Genomic DNA, 22,619 nt, shown 5'->3' with positions numbered 1-22,619 from the left:
TAGCTATTGTGGCCCTGTCTGGTGAAGACAGATAGGTATTGTGGTCCTGTCTTGGGCAAGATGGATGATGTGATTGTGATTGAATAAAAGAACTGTTTCTGTGGTAATGGGTCTGGGGGCAGTGACCAGGTAGAGGCAGTAGCTGGGTTCCCATCATATGGACACACCTGCTGTTTCTGTGAGAAATAAGAGTTCAGGGACATACCTGTTGTTCCAGTGAGCAGTGAGGCATATATGAAGAAGTTAGGATATTGGCAGGATAGTTAGGTGGTTACAGTGGGCCTGCTGTTCAGTGGGGCCAGGCGTATAATGAAGTTAGAATATTGGGGCTGGAGGCAGCTTTATTAGGATTCCATCTAAAGGATATACAGTGCCTTTCCTCACCCTCCAGCTTTTCTATTTATTCTAGGTGTTACGGAGGCAATCTGTTACAAAAACAAAAGAAAATGAAACAAAAAATGAAAACCAAAGCAAACAAAAACCAACAACCTCTCCAAAATAGAAGCTATGAACCAAAGATAAAGAAAGTTTATCTGTTACTGAAGTGACTGGTCCTAGATGAGTCTGATCTAGGATATACAGAATCTAAAATAAGATAAAAAATAAAACATGAAAAAAAAAGATCCCCCACTTCCTACACTATCAGTAGAGAGACTACACTAGCAAACCCAAGGACATGACATGTGCTTGTAACAAAACAGAACCCCTATAACTCAATCTCCCCTCCTTTTGCAATGCCATGGAGACTTTGGCTTTGGGATATGGAAATTTGTACCTTGGCCATGACAGTTAGGTGGCTGTGGCTCCTCAAGAACAAAAGTCTTCTGAGAACAATAGCCCTGTATCCCCAGTGATATAAAATTCTGAAGTGCTAGTGCTATGCAAAAAAAAAAAGAAAACTAAGCAAAAAGTGAGTGGGACTGGACACTAAGAAAAAACAGGGGGTGGGGGGGTTGGGGGGGGCTGGGGTGGAGAGGGATTGTGCAACACTCCACTAAGTTTAAAGAAAAGAGTTCAATATACAGCTTGGACCAGTTCTGACCACATAAAAATCATTTGGGGGTAGAAACCCAGGCTTGTGGATTGTGAATTGCCTTTCAGGAAAGAAGGCTGAGACACCAATACCCCCCAAGGAAATCACAAACAGAGGGGAAGGAGTCAGAAAGTGATAAGTGGGAAAAATATGAAAAAAAAAGACTGAAGTTATCAAAGATTTCAGGAAGACAAAAACTTAAAAGATCTTGAACATAAACACATAAATCAAGAGGAAAAAATCATAATAACAGAAGAAACTATGTCCTCCACATCAGTAAATGAGTTCAGGCATCCATCAATAAATACTACAAAACAAAAGAAGAAGATCTTCTTGAGCTTGATAAGACAGAGTATGTAATTTGAGGAGAATAAAGAACCACAACATATTGTTCCTGAATGGTTTAAAGAGAAATGAGAATTATGAGAGCAAAATTTATATCTTCACAAAATAATTTTTTAAAAAAAGCAAATAGAAAAACTAGAATCTGTAATGGCAAGACTAACAAAAGGGAGAGTAGATTTGGAACTAAATATACTAATATGAAGGACAATTTTAAAAAAGAAAAGCAAAATAAAATAACATTAAATGAAATTATGCTGGCTGGCAGAACCAAGATGGAAGAATAGAGAACAACTTTGAAATAACATCCCAAATTGAAATATGGAATGTCACAATTAACAAAATGTCAGAGTAAAACATTTTTTCCATCCTAAAACAATTTAGGAGTTTAGAAGGAAAGGTCTATGACATTGAGACAGGTTCTGGGCTGGAGTCATGCAACAGCAACACCAATTATGACCATTGGAGGTAGTGGTAAAAACAGCAGCAGTAGTTTCAAGAGCTCTCAACCCAGATATAGAAGACTGGACAACTAGTCAGAAAGAGACCCCTGTGTTAGCATTGAGCATAGAGCTGGGCACTGTTGGGCAACTCCATTTAGCATGGCAGCTTCTGGGCCTCAGTCCAAGGCAGAGATGCATACTAGTGCTTTCAGTCACAGAGATCAAGGCCCCTGTAGAGCAACAGTACTTGCAGTCACAAAGGAGAATGGGCCATGAGGAACAATAGTGCTTGCACTTGCAAAGAGATCTGGGTCTCTTCTTGAATAAGAACAAGAACACATATCAGAAGAGCAGCAAATATACCTCTCTCTGTATCACATCACCTCGGAAACACCAGAAACTTACAAACCTCCAGACACAGGTTGGAAAACAACAGCACCAATAAGAATGAAGTTTGGATCATTTCCTCCACCCTCAAGTGAGCATAACCCAACTTTAACATAAAATTGAAAGTCAAGAAATAGGCTGGAAAAAGAAGTAGAAAAAGAACCTGTCCATAAAAAGCAAACAAATAAACAAAAAAAAAAAACCTACTTGGGTGACAGGGAAGATCAAAACACAAACTCAGAAGATGACAATGATATGAGAACAAGTATGAGCAATACCTCAAATTAAAAAAAGAAAGATTGGAAACGAGCCTCAAAAGAATTCATGAAAAAGCTAAACAAGGAGTAAAAAGAGTGATTTGGAAAATCAGAGTAGAAGAGGAAAAATCTGGAAAGAAATGATTATGATGAAAGAAAATTATGCAAAGAAAATTGACAGCTTGCTGAAAGAGTCATAAAAACAACTGATGAAAATCACAACTTAAAAATCAGAATTGGCCAAATGGTAATAGAGGCCCAAAATGTTATTGAAGAAAATAACTCCTTTAAAAAGTGTAATAGGTCAAATGGGCGGCGGGGGGGAAGAGGAGGAGGAGAGATACAAAAAATCACAGAGTAAAACAATTCCTTAAAAATTAGAACTAGTAAATGAAATCTATCAACTCTATAAGCCATCAACAAACAATAAAATAAAATAAAAAGAATGAAAAATAGAGGAACATTGAAATATTTAATGAGAAAAATAATTGACTTGGTAAATAGATCAAGGAGAGATGGCTTAACAATTATTGGACTACCTGAAAGCCATGATGAAAATATAAGTGCAATTATTATATTTTAAGAAAATATGAAGGAAAATTGCCCTGACATCTTAGAACCATAAGGCAAAATAGAAAATACTTCAAGCAGCCAGAAAGAAACCATTCAAATGCTATGGAGCTATTGTCAGAATCACACAAGATTTAGTAGCTACCAGAATGAAGGAGAAGACGGCTTAGAATAGGGCAAAATGGAAGGCAAAGAAGCTAAGATTATGGCCTAAAATAATCTTCAAAACCAAACATAAACTTTTGAAGGAAAATATAAATTTAATGAAATAGTGTATTATCAAGCATTCCTGAAGAAATGATAAAAATTAAATAAACACAAGACTCAAGAGAAGTATAAAAGAATAAATATAAAAAAGAAATAAGCAACAAGTTAAAATGTTTACATCCATGTATAGAAAGAAAATACATGTAATTTCTAAGAAATTTGACATTACTTGGACAATTTAAAGACGTTTATGTGGACAGAGAGCATGGTGCTTAGTCAATTATGTTAGAATGATCTCAAAAAGCAAATGAAGGGTGAGAAAGAGGCATTCACGGGAGAAGTGGGAAGGAGAAGAATGGAGGAAATTTTCTCACATAAAAGAGGTATAAAAGGAATAACTTTTACAATGAAGGAAAAGATGTAGGGGGCAGGGCAATACTTGAACCTCACCCTCCTCTGAACTGGTTTGAAGAGAAATTTCATGCACACATGCACACACACACACACAGAGTCAATCATTTCTTAGTCATGCCCAACTCTTTGTGACCCCATTTGGGGTTTTCTTGGCAAAGATACTGAAGTGGTTTGCCATTTTCTTCTCCAGCTCATTTTATATAAAAGGAAGCCGAAGCAAACAAGGTTAAGAGACTTACCCCAAGTCATAGAGCTAGTAAGTGTCTGAGACCAGATTTGTGCTCAGATACTCCTGACTCCAGGACCAATGCTCTATACATTGTTCCACCTAAGTAACCTTTTAAATGACTTGTTAATGTTCATATTCAGTTGTTATTCAGCCATGTCTGACTCTTCATGACCTCATTTAGGATTTTCTTCACTGGAGTGATTTACTATTTTCTCTTACAGCTCATTTACAGATGAGGAAACTGAGGCAAACTGCTAAGTGACATGCCCAGGTCACACAGCAAATGAATGTCTGAGGTCCAGTTGGAACTTATGAAGACGAGTCTTCTTGATTCTAGACTTGCCACTCTATCCACTGTGCCATGGAGTTGGGTATAGAAATCTATTTTACCTAACAAAGAAGTAAGAGGAGGGGATAAGAGAAAAGTTAAGGGGCATTTATAAGAATGAGGGCAGATTAAGAGAAGAAGTGTTCAGAAGCAAAACAGACTTTTGAGGAGAGGCGGAGTGGGAGGGGGAACAGGGAGAGAGAGAGAGAGAGAGAGAGAGAGAGAGAGAGCAACACAAATCCTGAAGAGAAATGAGTAACAAATGAGAGGAGGGGAGGAGGGGATTGGGGTAAGGGGAAGAAGAATAGCAAGTTGTACATAATAGATTGGCAGTTGCACATGCAATTATCTTTTTGTTTTCTATTCTACCATGTTATAGAAATGCTAAGGGGGTTGGACACCTGGTCCAAAAGAGAGTGCAATGGATCCTTTGTTGACATTGGGTACAAGAGGCACTGCCTGGCAACTCTGTTGCCTATATACAGTTTGGAGTCATAATATCCAGGGTAGAGAAGAGCACTGAGGGTCAGTCACAAGGGCATAGGGACCCTGGTCATAGTTCAAGGCAAAAAGGCGCACCAGTGCTTGTACCTATAAGATATTGGGGCCTTTCTTGTGTAAAGACCAGGGTGCAGCACTAGGAGAGCAGTGACCATATCTCTCCCAAAATCACACCAACCTGGATGCACCAAAAGCCTGCAGATCCGAAGAACTACCTCTGAAAACAGCAGCACTAAAAAGTCTAAAGATTGGGGCAGTACCTCCCCACCCCCAGCTGAGCAGAGCACAACTTATAATGAAGTTCAAAATAAAAAATGAGTAGAAAAATGAGCAAAAAAATAATAATTTGATCATTAAAAGCTACTACAGTGGCAGGGAAGACCAAGACAAACTCAAAAGAATACAACAAAGTAAAAACAGATACAAACAAAGCCTCAAGGAAAGCTGCTAATTAGATGCAAGCACAACAAGAATCCCTGGAAAAGTTAAAGAAAGAGATAAGAGTGGTGGAAGAAAAATTGGGAAAAGAGAATTAAAAATCTTGGTAAAAGAGCATAAAAATTCACTGAAGAAAAAACGACTTAAAAATACAAATGGCCAAATAGAAAGAGAAGTACAAAATCTCACTGAGAATATAATTCCTTAAAAATGAGAATTGGGCAAGTGATGAGGCATCAAGAAAAAAATAAAACAAAGTCAAAAGAATCAAAGAAGAGAAGATAATGGGAAACATCTCATCAGAAAACCAGTGGTGGCGATGGCTGTTGATCTTTGTTCTCAAAGAGGACCAAAAGGACCTTACCATCGTAGAGTCCAAGTTCAGTGTGTCTGACTGTGGCTGATCAGACCGATGGGAACTCCGAATGCTCTACCATAGGACGGTCTGTGGGGCTGAGTCTCTAAAGTTGCACATGCTGTGTTTCCTTTGAGCTGTTTCCATTATGGTTTGCTCATAGAGGACAGCACCTTCTCTGATTTTGGCACGCCATGCTAAGCTATCCTGTGCCAATGTCTCCCATGTCACACAATCAATTCCAAAGTCCTTAAGAGAGACCTTGATAGTGTCCTTGTATGGTTTCTTCTGAACACCACACGAAGGCTTGCCCTGTGTCAGTTCTCATAGTCTTTTTGGCAAGCATACACTTTGCATTTAAACAATGTGGCCAGAAGAAATCAGGTTATATAATCTTGAGGGGAAAAAAAGGGCATTTCTACTTTCCTACTGGCTAGAGTTTGACAAAATTGAAGGGTACTACCTGCAAGTTGTACAGAACATTTTGCAGTATTTTCATGGAATCATATGAACAAATCTTTTACAGGAATATAGAACTTTAAGTTACAAAACAGATGCTGTTCACAACATGGAATTGATTTGATTCTTTCAATTCCCCGTTGATCCTTGGGGAACCATTCCCCATGGATTACTTAAAAAAAGTCAACTGCATAATGAAGGTTCATTGTATACTCAGGATCAATATTTTGAACCATCATAAGATTATTAGGAATCAATTTTCAGCAGACTTTATTATAACTAGTAATATAACATCTAACACAAAACCCAAATGGTAGTCAACATGCCTGCTCCTTGTTGCAAAAAGAATAGCCAAGAAAACCAGCAAGAGGGGTCCTATCATGGGATATCTGCATCTTTTCTTTTCAGGAAATTGGATTTCTGCTATAATCTATTATATTTTGTGGAGACTTGTTACAATATTCTGATTGATTATATAGGAACAAGAAAATTGATTGATTATAGTATAGACCCCTCCTTGTGAAGAAGCTGTAGGAAGGTCTAAGAGCATATGGTTTTGTAAGATCATTTGTGCTAACAAATTCACCTCAATTTGGAGGCAGGAGATGGACTCATTTGTAATTTGGGCCAGCTTCTCAATCTCAAGGAAAAGATTTCTAGCTGCCTGATCCAAAATGGTGACCCACAATGCATGGGATTAAGGATCAGAAGGTCTTTATTCCTGGATTATGTTTGTTTACAGAGTTACTGGTGCATATACATCCATATTTTCTTGCTTTTGACACCATGCTCCTAAATTTCTAAATGTTTCTCCACCAGTCTTATAGAATGATTGACAATGGATATTGACATAAATAAATAACTGACCCCCACATATCCCAAATCAGTCTAGGGGAAATGTGGTATAAACTTTTCCCCCACAAATCAAAAAGAAGCAGAACAAAAATCACAACCCTCTGCATGAAATTTTAGGGGACGGTCATTCCAAAATTTTTGTCATAACTAATGAAACTGGAACAATTATAAATGAAAGAGTTGAATAACTAATATATTTAGGTCTGAAATCTATTCCCTCTGCTTTATTGTAAATTTCAGCTCTGGCAAGGTAAATTTGGGAAAGGAAGATATCGTGTGCTCCTCTGAACAGTTCCAAAATTCAATAAATGGTGACAATTCAATGGACGAATGGTGGTTCTGTTTCTGACGATACAGATAGTAAAATCTGGAAGAGGAGTATCTATTGGTAATGAGATTGTCCTAGTTTTTTTTTGAAGAAATATAGCTCCATTTAGTTTTGCAGTTATATAATCATGATAAAGGTGGGACAAACTGCTTGGCCTTGGTTTAGTATCATTTATGGCTCTGCTGGGACAATATAAATGACACAAAGCCAATATAAAAAGTCAAAAGGGTCCAATTATCTCCTTCAGAGTTGTCTTGTCTGACTGAGAATCATGTGGAGTAATGGGGAAAGCCACTCAAGGATCAGGTTCACCTTGATGAATATATTGGCATACTCAGCATCCATGAAGCCCATTTGCTTTAAGATGATACACAGCATGTTCTACTTCATCATGAAGCTTACTGATAGAATGAAGGCTTTTTAATCCTCCTGGGAAGAGTGGAATCAAGTGGGAAGAGCAAGCAATAACAGCATCAGAATTAAACAACAACAAGGAAATATGGGAGGTTCCAAACACATGATGAGTATGATTGTGAGTCATAAAGCAAATGCCAGGGTAAAAAGAACCCATTTTCCCATAATTGAAAATTTTTCATTTCCAAGATTATTGTTAGAGTTTTTAACTAGGAAAGGAGAAATACCATTTGATAGCATTAAAATAAAACAAAACAAAAGCATCCCCAGATACATTGTTATTACATGAAATGATAAGGAGGAGCTTTTATATGGGCACAGTATATTAGAGAGTCTTTTCCTCCAATCTTGATTGAAGTTGAGCTGGTCAACAGTACTTGGAATGGACCTTCCACAATGGCTGAGTTGGTAGAAATTCTGAGGTAAATGTTATTTCCAGGATGGAAGTTATGTAGCAAAACATTGAAGGGTCCAGTCTGTACTGCAATTCCTGCTTTGTGAAATGCTTTCAATATATTTTTTCTCCTGTATATAAGAAGCAACAGATGCATCTCCTGTGAACAATGATACCTTACATTGGGGAGAAGGATTTCATTTTTATGGGAGATTGGGAACACAGCATTTAAAAAGGAGAGAGGTGTAATTCAACCCCCACGCCCACACCCACCATTTTCTTAGCAGATAAAATGAATCAAGGGAAAGTACATCAGCCCAATGTGAGTGAGTTTCAGAGCATAATTTACCAATAAGAGTTTTAAGTATCTGTTCATATACTCAGCCTGATCTGAATTCTGGGGGTAATAAAGAGTATGAAATTTAGGAGTAATCCCAAAGCAAGAATAAATTTGAGAGTATTGAATCAGTGAAATGATACCCCCATCTGCTTCAATATGTACTGCTGGACTGTATGTGGGCACAACCTCTTTATGAAGGATTTTAGTAACAAAGTTAGTTGTAGTTTTAGGACCTGGGAATGTCTCAACCCAATGAGTAAGCTGGTTTACAGTAATACAAGCTTTATAGTGTCCAGCTTTGGGCATGCATATAAAATCAATTTGCAAGTGTTCAAATGGAGTGTAAACTAATGGACATCCACCAAAAGCAATTGTTCAGGAGGCAAGTTAGTTAAATACATGATAAATGGGGAAGGCAGCTCAAATATGAGCTGCACCTGTGATAATCCCAGAGACAACTCACGCCCACTATATTGTATCGACTATTCCTTTAGTATCATAACATCCTCCTTTATGAGCAGACACACATACTGGTGATAGAATTTCTGGGGGAGAGGTGGCTTACCTTCCACAGTCACCTAGGCCCCAGAGACCTGTTTTGTGCTAAATCATAATTTCCATTTTTTAATCTCAAGGCTGCTGCAGACAAGGTGGAAATTATCATCAGTATTGGAAGAAGAGAGGCAAAACACAGGCATGTCCTAATGTGGCTGACTTGGCTGGAGTATCAGCTCAACTATTACCTCATGAAGCAGGGTCGGAAGTACCAGCATGAACAGAACAATAGCCAATAGCCAGAGTTTTAGGGAACTGAAGAGCAAATAGAAGATCTTTAATGAAGTTAGCATCAGCGATAATCTTACTAGATGGGGTGAGAAATCTTCATTGCAACCACGGCATTCCATCTTCATGACAGACCCCAAATACATAATGGGACCCTGACAAGACAGTCACACTTTTACTGGTAACAAGCTGGCAGGTTTGAGTAAAAGCAACCAGGTCATCTATTTGAGCATTGAGATTGAATGGTAGTGAGACTGCCTAGATTGTGTCATGGTCTGAAACTGTGGCTCCAGCATGTTGGACACCATCTCTAGCAATGGAAGATGTCAGTATGAAATATGTAGTCTGAGTTCTGAAGGGGAGTATGGGCAAGATTATCATGGGGTCGTTCCACTATGAACATGACAGAAGAATGATCATGCCATGGCTCCCCTAAGATTGACAGATCAGGGAATGATGTGTCAGGATTGAGGATAGTACATCACGTGAGAATGACATTCTCTTTACCCAGCAAGGTCACTTCATATTTGGCGAGTCTCTGCTCATAAAAGGCCTGAGTTTAATGGTGAAGTAAAGGGCCTCAACTTCATGGGGCCAGTTCAATGTCAAGGTACCCAGGACCAGATCACAAGCCTTCTTGTCAAAAGATCAGTAACAGCCACAGCCCACAGGCAGGGTGAAACAACGCCAGCTACAGAATCAAGCTGAGCAGAATAACAAGCTACAGGATGAAAAGCAGAGCTAAATATTTGGGTCAGGACATTGGAAGCCATCCCCTGCTTCATTCAAGTAAAAGATAGTGAAGGACTTAATGAAATCTGGGAGTTCCAGCGCAAACACAAGGCCTTTTTGAGATCTACAAGGATGGAAAGGTGTTGCTGCTCAAGCTACAAAGGGTTTGGAAAAGAGTCTTTGGTCAAAGATATGAGGCGTTTAGTGATCTCACCAAAGCATGGGATCCCCATCAGCAATGTCAGTCCATTCTCAAAATAGCACAAAATGTCTTTTGTAGCATAGATAATTGTTGAAGAGCCACTTGAGGGAAATAGAGTACAAACAGATAAAATGAAACCAACAAACTGTTTGTGGCACTATAGGACCTTTGGCTTGGAGACTTTATGGCCTCTTTGATGGAGTAGAAAAAGAGGGTGATGTCTGTCATCCTGAAAAACCTCAGCATTGGGTATTTCCAGTATGAGATCATCAAAGTATTGGATTAAAGACAAACCCCTGAAAGTTATGGAAGCTAGTTCTTGTTGTAGGAGTTGAGAAAATGGGGTAGGACTTTCTACATACCCTTGAGGCAGATTAGTCCATGTCCATTTTGTGTTCTTCCAGGTGAAGGCAAGCAGGTACTAAGTGTCTAGATGACTACCATTATTAAAGAAAGGTGAACACTGTAAAATGGGTAGCGTCACAAGGAATGGAAGAGACAGTGAAGGCTAGGTTGGGAACTACCAGATGTCTAGGTATAATATAAGAATTAAGGACACATAAATCCTGCACAAAAATGATAAACAAGTTTACCATCAGGGTTTGGCTTAAGTTTTTTTTTAACAAATAGGACAGGAGTATTACAAAGGGATTTACATGGAAAATTAACACACTGGTTTCTAAGAGAGTCAGTAAAAGGTGAAATGCCTTCAATAGGTTTCCTTGACAAGGGATTTTGGGGAACAGATCATAGTGAGCCTCTTCTGGTTCTAATGGTGATAGGAATAGCAGATTTTAACACCCTACACATGAGAACGAGGCAGTCTATAGAGAGTCAGGAATATCAAATGGAATACCCAGACGCTCTTCAAGGGTTTTCTTGGGCATTTTGAACCAAATAAGAAACAAGGAGACGAAGTCATTGGAAACATATAATGTAATGGATCCATCAGGGAACATGAAATAATGGCTCTTGGTTTAAATAAAGGATCTTAGACTAACAAATTCTTAGATTTAGGCATAAGTAGAAAACAATGTTCCACTATTGGAGGATCAACAGTTACCATACTAACAACCAATTTGAGAATATTTGAGAGCTTACCAGAGACTGCAACAACATTCAAAGTCCTAATAGCAATACAGTTAAAACTGGCTTTCTTGTTAAAACTGAACTAGAAACTCCAGTATCTAATAAGCAATCATCTAATGTATCACCAACTTTAAGAGAAACATAGAATACACCAGGGAGAAGGAAGGCAAAGACTGGGGCAAGGACACCTGGGCTGGGCAAAATAAAACTTTCTTCAGAATTTAAGTTCCTGAACTTTCACCCTCTTCACCCCCTACCCTCCACATCCTCATGCTGTACATCCTCCATTCTCTCACAGCTCTTTTTATTCTTATTCTTTAAGCCTCACTATTTCTTTCTGCAACCTTTGATGAAATGTTTCTTTTTGTGACGATAAAAACATGGTTTCCTGATGCTCCCTGAGTAAAAGCAAGAATAGAGCGTGTGTTTTTAGTTTAGATTTTGCCTTTGTTTCTTCCTTCATATTCATATTGGGAGATGCTTTGAAGTTCACCTATTCCTTTTTTTATACGAGCCAGGTCAGCTCTTATAAAAATACCACTTTATCTCTGGCAAGGATGGATTAACAAAGACAGAATTAATGATCCTAGCATGTTGGGGATTGAGGAGGTGTAACCCTGTATACTGCCTAGCACTTTTATACAACCTATCCTAAAAATAGTTAGGAGTTTCAATTTCCTCTTTAAAGGTTTCTCAAAATTTGCTCCAATTTTCAGAGCAGATGGTGAACACCCCCAATCCCCTAATTAAAGATTCCATAGCTTGTAATAGCCCAAGGTAATTGTCTGGGTTGTTAGGGTTCCAATATAAGTCTAGTAAAGTCCAACTGGAAAGACTCCATGGGTCAGCAGAAGTTGAGCTGCCCGGGCTATGCCTATTTCCAGCCTCTATGAAGACACTTTTTTCCCTAGGGGAAAGCAAGATTCCCATCAAGTCAACCACATTTCCCCAGGTAGGATTATAACCTCTAAATATGACCTGAAATTGGGATTATAACAGTCATAGAATCTTCATCAAATTTAGGATTATATCTCCTTCATATGGAGGGATCAGAGGGACTAAAAGGTTGATAGGGTCTTTTTTTTTTTAAGCAATCGAGGTTAAGTAACTTGCTCAAGGTTACACGGCCAGGTGTTTCTGGGTGGGTGCTAAGTGTCTGAGCCTGGGATTTGATCCCCAGGTCATCCCGACATTGGAGCTGGTGCTCTTACTTGCTGTGCTACCTGGCCACCCCTTGATAGAGTCTTAAAGGTATCAAATGTCTTGGCTGCGTTACATAATATAAAGATCTTTCTTGGAGAGGAAAGACCCATGGCTAATCCTTCAAATTCAAAAGAAATTCAATCTTCTACTAGAGTAGAAGAGTAAGATGGGGGAGAAGAAGGTATAGGGAGAGAAGTTGAAGAGGGAGAAGACAGAACAGGATAAATTAAAATGGGTCCTTTAAGAAGTGAATTGCATGACCCTTTAGACAGGGCATCACAGCATTTGGTTCAATGACCACTCTCAATTTCTTTATATACAAGAATCAAAAGTGCTGAATTCAGGCAAGAAAAATTTTTCAGCTAAATCCCTTACAATTCTAAACCAAATTTCACACAATTTAATAGAGAACTTTTTTTTTGTTTTGTTATTTCCAGATGAACCAGGAACTTCCCTAGTCTCAAAATATGAGAAAATTTCCTAGAGGAGTTCCCTTTGGTATGCTATTATTGGTCCTATAATTTCCTTAAGGTGCTTATCTAAAAATATTAGAAAATTTGAGATTAAGGCTAAGGGGGGAGTCCAACTTCTGGGCAGTCTACCATGGAGAAGTCACTCAGTGAAAAATCTACTGAAGTACTCTAGGGAGTTATTCTAAGATGCTGTCTTGGTGACTGGGATCCCTCCCTTGATCTCCTGATTGACTTTTCAATTGTTGTGAGTGAAATTGATAGAAACTGAAGAAATAATATCCAAGCAAATTGATTTATTAGTAAGGCATGAAGTTTTGTAATAAATCAGATCCAATGCCCTTTAGTAGACTGAAGGACACCAAATGATAGATAACAAAACTTTCTTACAGTCAGTATATCTATGTGGGTGTATGTATGTATCTATCTATTTAACTATCTCTCTATGATGGAAACAAAGGAAGATAACAAAAGGTGAAGACAAAGAGTGATATGCTCTTGTAAGATTTAGTGTCATGAATGCTAAAGCTCAGATCATGCTACACTTACTGGTTTTAATTTAGCTGAATGCTAAGGCAGATAAACATAACAAACAAAGGGGTTGGGATCAAAAAGGGTTAGGGCATCACCCCCCCCCCCAAAGTGAACAAGCAGACACATGACTATTGTGAGAAGGATACAAAATAGAATGAAGAAGCAGTGTACAGAACGTCATGAGATGTATGACCCAAGAAGGAGGAGATTGGTCATGTAGTGAGGGGAAAAGGATAATTCATAGACAGCTTACTGGCTCCATTATTATTCCTGCAGCTTCCCCAAATCTAGAAGTTTCCCAGGACTCTGGGTGATCTCTCTGTAAGGAGTTTAATGAAAGAACATGGAGAAGGGTGATACAGGAAAAAGAAATGTGAATAGATTATGATCTGTACTATTGGAGATAATATTTACATTTTTGAGATCACAAATCCAGACACATGTTGAATATGAGGGGGAAAAACCTTCCTAACAATTAGTTCTCCAAAAGTAGATCAGATTGGTTCAGGAAATAAGGAACTACATAACTGTGCAAGTGTAATCTGAATGATAGGGATATTGATGGCAACATGGGAGGATAGGGTTCTTTTTTAGCTAGACAATTTTTTAGTTGATGTCCAAAGTCCCTTCTGACTCTGAAGTTAGAACTTCTTAGAAGTCTGTGGCATCCATAAATGCATGACTTTTTCATGAAAATGTAACCTATACAAATATTCCTTTATCTTTCATTTTTTTTTTCTTTTTTTGGAGGGCAGTTGGGGTTAAGTGACTTGCCCAAGGTCACACGGCTAGTTTTTGTGTTAAGTATCTGAGGCCGCATTTGAACTCAGGTCCTCCTGACTCCAGGGCTGATGCTCTATTCACTGTGCCCCTATATCTTCAAATTTATTGATATAGAAGGCCACATTCTGCTTCTACTGTCACACAATTCCAGTGTTGAGTATTACCGAGTTGGCACATTGGAGGCTATACCCTACAAAGCAGTAACATAAGCTACTTTTCAGGTTTTTCCTGGTAGTTCCATTACTAAAGAATGCATGGTTTGTGGGATTAGTCTGTAGAGTAGTAATACTGAGACATTGAATGTTATTTTTTCCTTCACTTACTTTGGCTATTTCTCTGCATGTCAGGAGGCTTAACACTTGCCCAGCTATCTATCATCCTTGTCTGTGTTTAGGATTAATGAGTAAATCTTCAGAAAGTCAAATGAAATCTAGAGGGAAATAAAAAAGGGACAATCATTTGGAAACACAGAAGAAATACAAAACTATCCATATCTAAGCTTGCCAGGTATCTAGAGCCACAGCCTGGGGGAGTGCTCAGAGAGGTAATTTAGACACAGGAAACCTGGAAGCTGGCTGGCCTACATTAGTGATATATTGTAAATCACCCACTATCTCCTTTGGGGGCAAAAAACCTAAACGTTATATTTAGTAAATCCAAAGTTTGTAATTGAATGATGAGAGGCAACATAGGAGAGACAAGGTCACCAACCAGAGGTAATGATTCAGCGGTATACACACACTACAGGCTTTGGGAATGTCACAACATCAGTGCAAGGAGGGGTGGGGATGGGAATGACTGCTCAGCCAGGAAGGATGAGGAAATAGACTTGAATTAATATAAAGTCCTTAACACTGGTCTCCCTAGGGAGAAAGTGCTATTTATTTTAGGGAGTGAGGATAAAATCAATAGCCTAATGCATTATGTTAAACAACTAAATTGGAGGGGCTGCTTTAAATAGCTCAAATTGAGCCTTCTGAATGATGTCTTATCTCCTGCATGAATCTGAGAGTAATGGAGCTAAACTGATTTAGCTAATCTTGGGGGACTCTCTAAACTTGATAGGCCCAATCATTTTGATCTTTTCTAAAGCCTCCCCCAGGGGCAACGATTTCACAAATGCCACTCAAATAACAGTGATTCAACTTTAATTTTTGTTTTATATTTAGTTCAATTAGTTGCTAGGTATAGTAAAAAGTAATATTGGGTTTTGCCTAACACTTTTTCATGTTTCAGATGCAAATGTACCTTTTGTTCATATTGAATCTATTCACATTGTCCATATTATGGGATTTTAAAGTGTTCTTTGTAGTTCAAAATCTAAGAATCTGCCTAAGAAATCCTCTAATCAGTGACATTTCAGGGATTTTCCTCAAAGCTTTGGGAATACCAGGCAAAATAGCTTGGGGAAGTAGAGACTGACAGTCTGAGGAGAGAATGGGACAGCTCAATTCATGCTCCAACATGAAGCCATCTGTGATCACGCATTTCACAGTGATTTTTCTCTTCTCCTATCTCATAGCCAGTGTTGTCTATATCACTCATTCAGCACTCACCATATTCTGCATCTTGAGCTCAGTTATACTATTGCCTTGGAGTATTTTTATCCTTTCACTATCGAATTTTGTATGATATTTTATATATATAGTATGACATATTTTATGTATGTTTGAATGTATGCCTTACATATGCATATGTATATGTGTATAGTAGTATTGTTTTCTCAACTGCAAGTTACCTGGGGTTAGTGCCGTATTATGTTTCTTCCTTTTCCTTATAAAGGATTACCAAGGGTGGGAAACCTGCAGCCTTGAAGCCACATATGGCCCTCTAGGTCCTCAAGTGTGGCCCTATGACTGAATTCAAACTTCATAGAACAAATCCCCTTAATAAAAGGATTTGTTCTGCAAAACTTGGACTCTGTCAAAAGACTGTACCCAAGGTCTCAGGACCATACTCAAGAGTTTGAGGCCACAGGTTCCCTACCTCTGGACTAGACACTGCCCCAAGGTAGGAATTAATAGGCCTAAATAAATTTTCTTATTAATAGAACTATCAGATTTCCTTCTGGCATTCTAATTTGGAAAGGAATTCTCAGTAGGATAAATAGTGTGGAATTGCCTGTATTAGCTATTTTTCTTCATTAATTCTCATTGTAGACAATTAAAAGGGCTGTGCCTAATTGCAAATTTGAAACATGGACCAATTCTGCATGAGGCTACTGAGTAATATTTGATAGGTCTTTTGATTGTTGTAGAATCAGTAGTGGTCAAAGAAAAGCAAATACGCATACTAAAAGCTGAAAAGGTTCAATTTTTACATGGACTTTGTACCTTTAATTGACTGTAGAAGGGGTACAGCCTCATTTTTCCCTGGGTAGTCTAGAAAAAAATTAGAATTTGAAGTTAAAAGTTCTAGTCCTGGTTTTGCTGAAACTAGTTGAATGACTCTGAGCACGCTCTCAGCCTTGTTTTCCTCGTGAGTGGTAGTAGCAGTAGCCTCATTGTAGTAGTAATAATACTGAGTATTTCTACGGGACTTTAAAGTTTGCTCAGGATTTTCTTCACAACAATCCTCTGAATAAGGTAGTTGTCTTAGTGACATTTGAGGAAGTTCAGGCTATCAAAGTAGAGAGTATAAGAAGTAGAGCAAGACAGTAATTAAGGAGAAAGTAAAGCAGCTTTATTGAGAGGAGATGAAATAAGAGCACATCTTTCCCAAGGAAAATCGTGTGCGCTCAAAGTAATAAAATTTGTGGGTTTTTACAGGAAAAAAGTGGGTGGGGATGGGAAAGAGTATTAGGAGCTTGGGTCTGGGAAGTGGGGCTGATTGATGGTGAATGGGGAGAGGCCATAGAGAATGGGGAGGGTCCAGGGAGACTCCTGGTGAATTGGCTGTTAGTTGATGTTACTGCAGACCTTATGTAACAGGTGACTTAAGGAATTTGAGCCTCACCTTACAGCCTCTTTGTTTAGCAGGTTGGGGCAGCTACTGAAGTCCACACAGTACCAAAAGCATTAGTGTCCCTATTTTACAGATGATTAAACGAGGTAATAAAACTAGGTGACTACTTCTTCTGACTTGAAGTCCAGCCTTCCAAAAGAGGAAGTTGGACTGAATTAATGTCATAGAATAGGATGAAAAGATATGGGGTAGCCAGATGGCTCAGAGGATACTGCGCTAAGCCTGGAGACAGGAAGACTCATCTCCCCAAGTTCAAATCTGGCCTCAAGTTATTTACTAGCTGTGTGACCCTGGGCAAATCACTTAATCCTGTTTGCTTCAATTTCTTCATCTGCAAAATGACTTGGAGAATGAAATGAAAATTCAATATCTTTGGCAAGAAAACCCCAAATGGGGTCACAGAGAGTTGGATATGACTGAAAGGGTTCAACAACAAGAACGACATCCAATAGATATAATCCTTTGAGAACTTAGGAAGGTATATGGTATAATGAAATTGTATGGTATATGGTATAATGGTATAATGAAAAGCATAATGGTCTTGGTGTCAGGATTGACCTGGGTTCAAATCTTGCCATGGATACTTGCTGGTTGTGTGTCTATGGGCAAGGTATTTAATTTTTCTGAGCCTCAGCTTTATCAATTCTAAAATGGGGAGAGCAATATTTGTAGAGCTTACTTTACTAGATAGTTGGGAAGATCATATAAAATGTATTTTGCAAAACTTAAAGTACTATATTAAAATCAGTTATTATTATTACCTGCCTCACTAGGTTATTGCAATGAAAGCGTCTTGTAAGCCTTAAAGTGTTTATGTAAATGTTATGTATTATTACCTTTTTCAGCATTAGATGCTTAATAAGTTGCTATTGAATGTTGAATGAAGGAATATTCATTTAATAGAATCATAGAGGTCTAGTTCAGCTCTATGATATTTTATATGGGAAAACTGGAAACACAAAAATAGTCACACAATAATTCTATGTGCACACACATGCAGGCATGGGTACTTGTATGCATGCACTTGCATGTGTGTGTATGTGTGTGTATTGAAGTTGAAAGATCAGAAAGTTTAAAATAGGTGTGGATGTCCTTACCAGGAATAAATTTATGGGTCTATTTATTTTTTTCCTGAACCAATTAATTCTTTTCTAATGAACACAGAGTATAGCCATTATACTATATTATGGCAGGGCACTATTTCATTCAGAGGTAGGCATATTTCACTAATACATTCATATCCAGCACTAGAATGCTAATATACAAAATTGAAATCACACAAGCAATCATCTCAGCTAGACTCAAGCGAATCTTCCTGCTCACTCCCACTACAATCAAGACCATATTAAAATATTAATGTGAGGATTAAACTGTACAAGGAACAGGTCATGCCAGAGGAAGATTAAAGAGAATACAACAAGATGCCTATTGAGTCACCAGACACAATGCTTCATCTCTGTGGGTATATTAAAAAGGCTGTAACAGCAGTGTACAGGCTCTTAAGCTCTATTTGTACAAAGCAAGAGGTGGGGGCTGGGGACATGGGGGGACTGAGCTATCATTAGTAATACTCTCTCCCTAGTCATTGCTGCCAATAGAACTGGCAGCTCATTGTGAAATTTAAATATCTGTATATTTATGTTATTGATAAATCTGCCTCTGTTTAACTCCTGGAATTTTCAGTGTTAAACATGCCATTGAGAGAGTTTCAACAAATTTCAGCTTGAAATTGACTACTATTGAAATTGACAACTACTTGAAATGATGTCAGGTTTTAAACAGCACAAATCATGAAAATGTTTGTGTTGTTAAGATGGGATAAATAACATGGCCCTTAAAATTGCAGAATTGTGGACCACCCAGGAAGGGATTTCACTATCTTAGATTCAAACCAGCATCAGTAATAAGTAAAAGGAAATAAACTAGTTGATGGGTATGCTTATATTTTATTGAAGAATGGAATCTGATGGAATATCTAAGGTCGAGCATGACATTCACTGAATGGTATCTTTTGGCTCCCTGAGAGTTATTTACTGTTTACAAACTGATTTTTGCTAAAATGTAGGTCATAGCATGTTGCTCCTCAGCTCTATCAGCTTCAGCGATTTTTCTCTCACCTCCAGGACTAAATTTAAATTCCTATTTTGGAATTTAAAGCTCTTTATAATCTGACCCCCTTTTTTTCCCAGTCCTCTCGTACTTTGCTCCTTTCCACATACTCTGACCTACTTGTAGTTTCTAGTATTAGATATTAATATCCTTTTACCAATAAGGAAAACGAGCCTTTGAGAGATTGTGATTTGCTCATAGTCACATAGTAAATACTAAAGTTGAGATTTTAACCCAAATTTTCTTTACTCCAAATTCAACATTCTATCCTTTATGACATACTGCCTCTTAACCTTTACAAGTATACACAAATACTATATCCTTTACTTAAGGACCAGAAGTGAAAGGAGACTCACTACCTTGAGTCATACCATTCCTTTTTTGGGCAACTCTAATTATTAGGATCTCCCTCCATCTTTTCAGCTGAAAAACCATGACAATGACAAAAGTCATTCCCCTCCCCCAACCCTGTATCTTCTGTCTACTAATCCTAGCACTGTCGGACTTTCAGACAAGTATCTATCATATTCCTTGATAATTTCTACATTAGGATATACATATATACACATGTATATAAGAAACTATACATAATATACATATATAATATATGCATATATGAGAAACTATAAATACATATACACACATACACACACATAGAGTTTCTCTTAGGCTATTATTTCTAGGGCCTTCACCAACTTATTGGACATGTTCAATGGACATGTTCAAGTTTGCCAATGTTCCCCTGAAAAATGTCATTCCTAAAGTCTCACTGTTACCATGAAGAGGAAGTCAAGAAAATTGATTTATGGAACTAGAAATGGTAAAAGCTCTTTCTATGATGAGGGCACTAGCTACTTTCCACCACTAAAATTGCATGTAGCCATTTTGTAAAAACAGAGTTAGCACACCCTACTGCTGTTCTTCACATAAGATACCCCATTTCCTGACTCCAGGCATTTTTAATGGTTCTTCCCTATGCCTGAGATTCTTTTGCTCCTTTATCTGTCTATTGACTTCCCTGACTTCTTTCAGGGCCCAGATAAATCCTATCTTCTACAAGAAGCCTTTCCTGGTCTGCTTAATGCTGGTTAGTGTCTTTCCTCTAAGATTATCTCTAATTTATCTTGTATATATCCTGTTTGTACAATTTTGTGCCTACTTTTCCTTTATTAGACTGTGACTTCCCTGAGAACAAGAACATCCTCCCTCCCTCCCTCCCTTCCATTTCTTCATTTATTTGTTGATTCACTCATTTAGTCATTTATCTAATCTCTCTCTCTCTCTCTCTCTCTCTCTCTCTCTCTCTCTCTCTCTCTCTCTCTCTCTCTCTCTCTCCCTCCCTCTTTCTCCTAGTTCATTGTTTACCTTTCTTTTCATATCCAGAACTTAGGAGAGTGCCTGACACATAGTAGGTGCTAAATTAATACTTGCAAACTTGACCTGAGTAGTTTTCTTAACTGACCTTCATAATGAAGAGCAAAGAGTATTAAGTCAAAATGCAAGAAAGATAGCCAGGTTCAACCTATGAAGACAATGTAGTGCCACTGAATATTCTTTTACTTGGAAGGTATTCCTTCTGTGTCTAATTTTATTTTTTTTTCATAAAGTTTTGTAAACTGGGCAATGCAGCAAGCTGCTAGAAGTTTCAAACGACATTCTATAAGAGTGAGCAGGGAACAAGATGAGTGACAGGGTCACACCTGAAAGCAGCTTCTTCGCCCTTATTTATTCTCTTCTGCATTTCTACAAGTCACAGGAATCCAAAGGACAGAAATTGGGGACTCTGCCATCCATTATATTCCTAGATTTGTCTGAATCATTGCATTTTTCTTACTACTCCCTATTTCATTTTATATGTTATCCATACACATTTTATATCCCATAGCAGCTTCATTAAAATATAAGCTTCTTGAGGGAAATGAGTTACTTTAGTTTTATATCTCCAGTACCTAGCTCAGTGCCTTGAAAATATCAGGCACTAAAAAAAAGGGGGGGGGCTAGGTGGCACAGTGAGTAAAGCACCAGCCCCGGAGTCAGGAGGACCCTACAAAAAAAAAAACTAGCCATGTAACCTTGGGCAAGTTACTTAACCCCAATTGCCCTCCAAAAGGCAAAAAAAAAAAAAATATCAGGTACTTAACAAAAGTTTATGTGTTATTTTAATGTGATCAATAACAAACATTATTGGGTATGTGATAGTGTGTAAGAAGGCATATTATGGTACCTTGTTTTGCCCCCACAAAAGTTATTGCGAGATGATCAGTAGCTGTGGGGAAGCTCACTTATCTTATTTTGCTAAGACGATGCCATCCTGGCTCCAGGTGGACAAGAAAGGTTAAGCTGGAAAAACAGGTTTAAGCCTGAGGGGTCATGCCTGAGTTACAAGTGTCTTCACTACCACTACCACACCTACACAATCAGTATAATTTACATCAGGGAATGTAGGGTAACAACCCTAACTCTGACAGGAATTGTAGAACTGGATACCCTCACTCCTGCCTCTGTATGGGTATGGGTGTTCCTACTGAATGCCACATCTGCCCTCTCACAAAAAGTGTAATAAATGCCTTCCTCTGCCTACTGTCTTGGAGTTCTTTCAGTGAGAAGGGGTTTGCTGTATTAAGGGGTACATCACAGGATCTTCCTAAGGGTCCCCAGGGAAGCCGTGGACAGCAGAAGCTCATCTGGGCTAACTCTCTGACCCTACCTTGGAAGTCCTGTGATCCCCACAAGCGTGTTTCTCACATAGTGGTACAAGATGTGTGAACAATTGGATTGGTGACTAAAGTACCCACAACTGCTTGTGTCCAACTTTCCATGAGCCTCCAGAAAACAGGTTGTTAACTCAATTAGTTAATCACCCACCAAGGGAGTTTAATATGTGCTTTGTCCACAAGATGATGCTATACTCAAGCCACTAGTAAAATGGCTCTTTCAGAGTGTCCTCTAGTTCATCTGAGAAGGCTGCCTCTCTATTGTACACACATACTCTAAGTACTCTCATACTTTAAATTTTAAATACTTAAGAGTTTTCTCCTTTCCACTGCTCCAAGTTCCACATGGATCTTTGTGGTGAGGAGAGTGCTAGACTTGAATTAAATGCTGACCTAGGTGTTGATGTCTTAAAAAAAATAGACCTGAAATTTCAGTGTCATAAGGTGCTTCTACTGAGAAAACTCCTACAGTAAAAGCAAATTGGAGCTTGCTCTGCAACCTTTAATTTGGAAAAGGTGTGTTTTTTTTTCTTGGAACACTAAAAGGGTGAGTGACTTGCCCAGGGTCACATAGGTGGTGTGCAGCTGAGGTGAGAATTTTAACCCTGACCCTCAAACTGTTTATTCACAATGCAATGTTGGTTCTTTGACTTTGGGGTATGAAGATGAAATGCAGCTATAAATTATTAGAAAATTATAGAAAAAAATTCTTACCCTCAACTCACATCTGGCAAATTTCCTA

At 38.3% G+C, this 22,619-nt stretch overlaps 1 long non-coding RNA gene across 1 annotated transcript in view; it reads right to left on the bottom strand.

Annotated features, from left to right (window-relative positions):
- Positions 1–208: 208 nt before the first annotated feature.
- LOC138170009 (uncharacterized) overlaps positions 209–22,619 on the bottom strand; it is a 34,738-nt gene continuing 12,327 nt past the window's right edge. Inside the window, exon 3 of the long non-coding RNA XR_011170507.1 lies at positions 209–425. This is a non-coding gene — a long non-coding RNA (uncharacterized lncRNA). The remainder of the gene's footprint in view (positions 426–22,619) is intronic.

Source organism: Petaurus breviceps, unplaced genomic scaffold (genome assembly GCF_028583685.1).
Source record: "Petaurus breviceps papuanus isolate PSGF00001 unplaced genomic scaffold, PetGlider_PUasm1.0 38, whole genome shotgun sequence".
In the NCBI taxonomy this organism is placed as follows: domain Eukaryota; kingdom Metazoa; phylum Chordata; class Mammalia; order Diprotodontia; family Petauridae; genus Petaurus; species Petaurus breviceps.
Note: the sequence above shows the minus strand (reverse complement) of the source record. Positions and strands in the feature narration are given on the sequence as shown.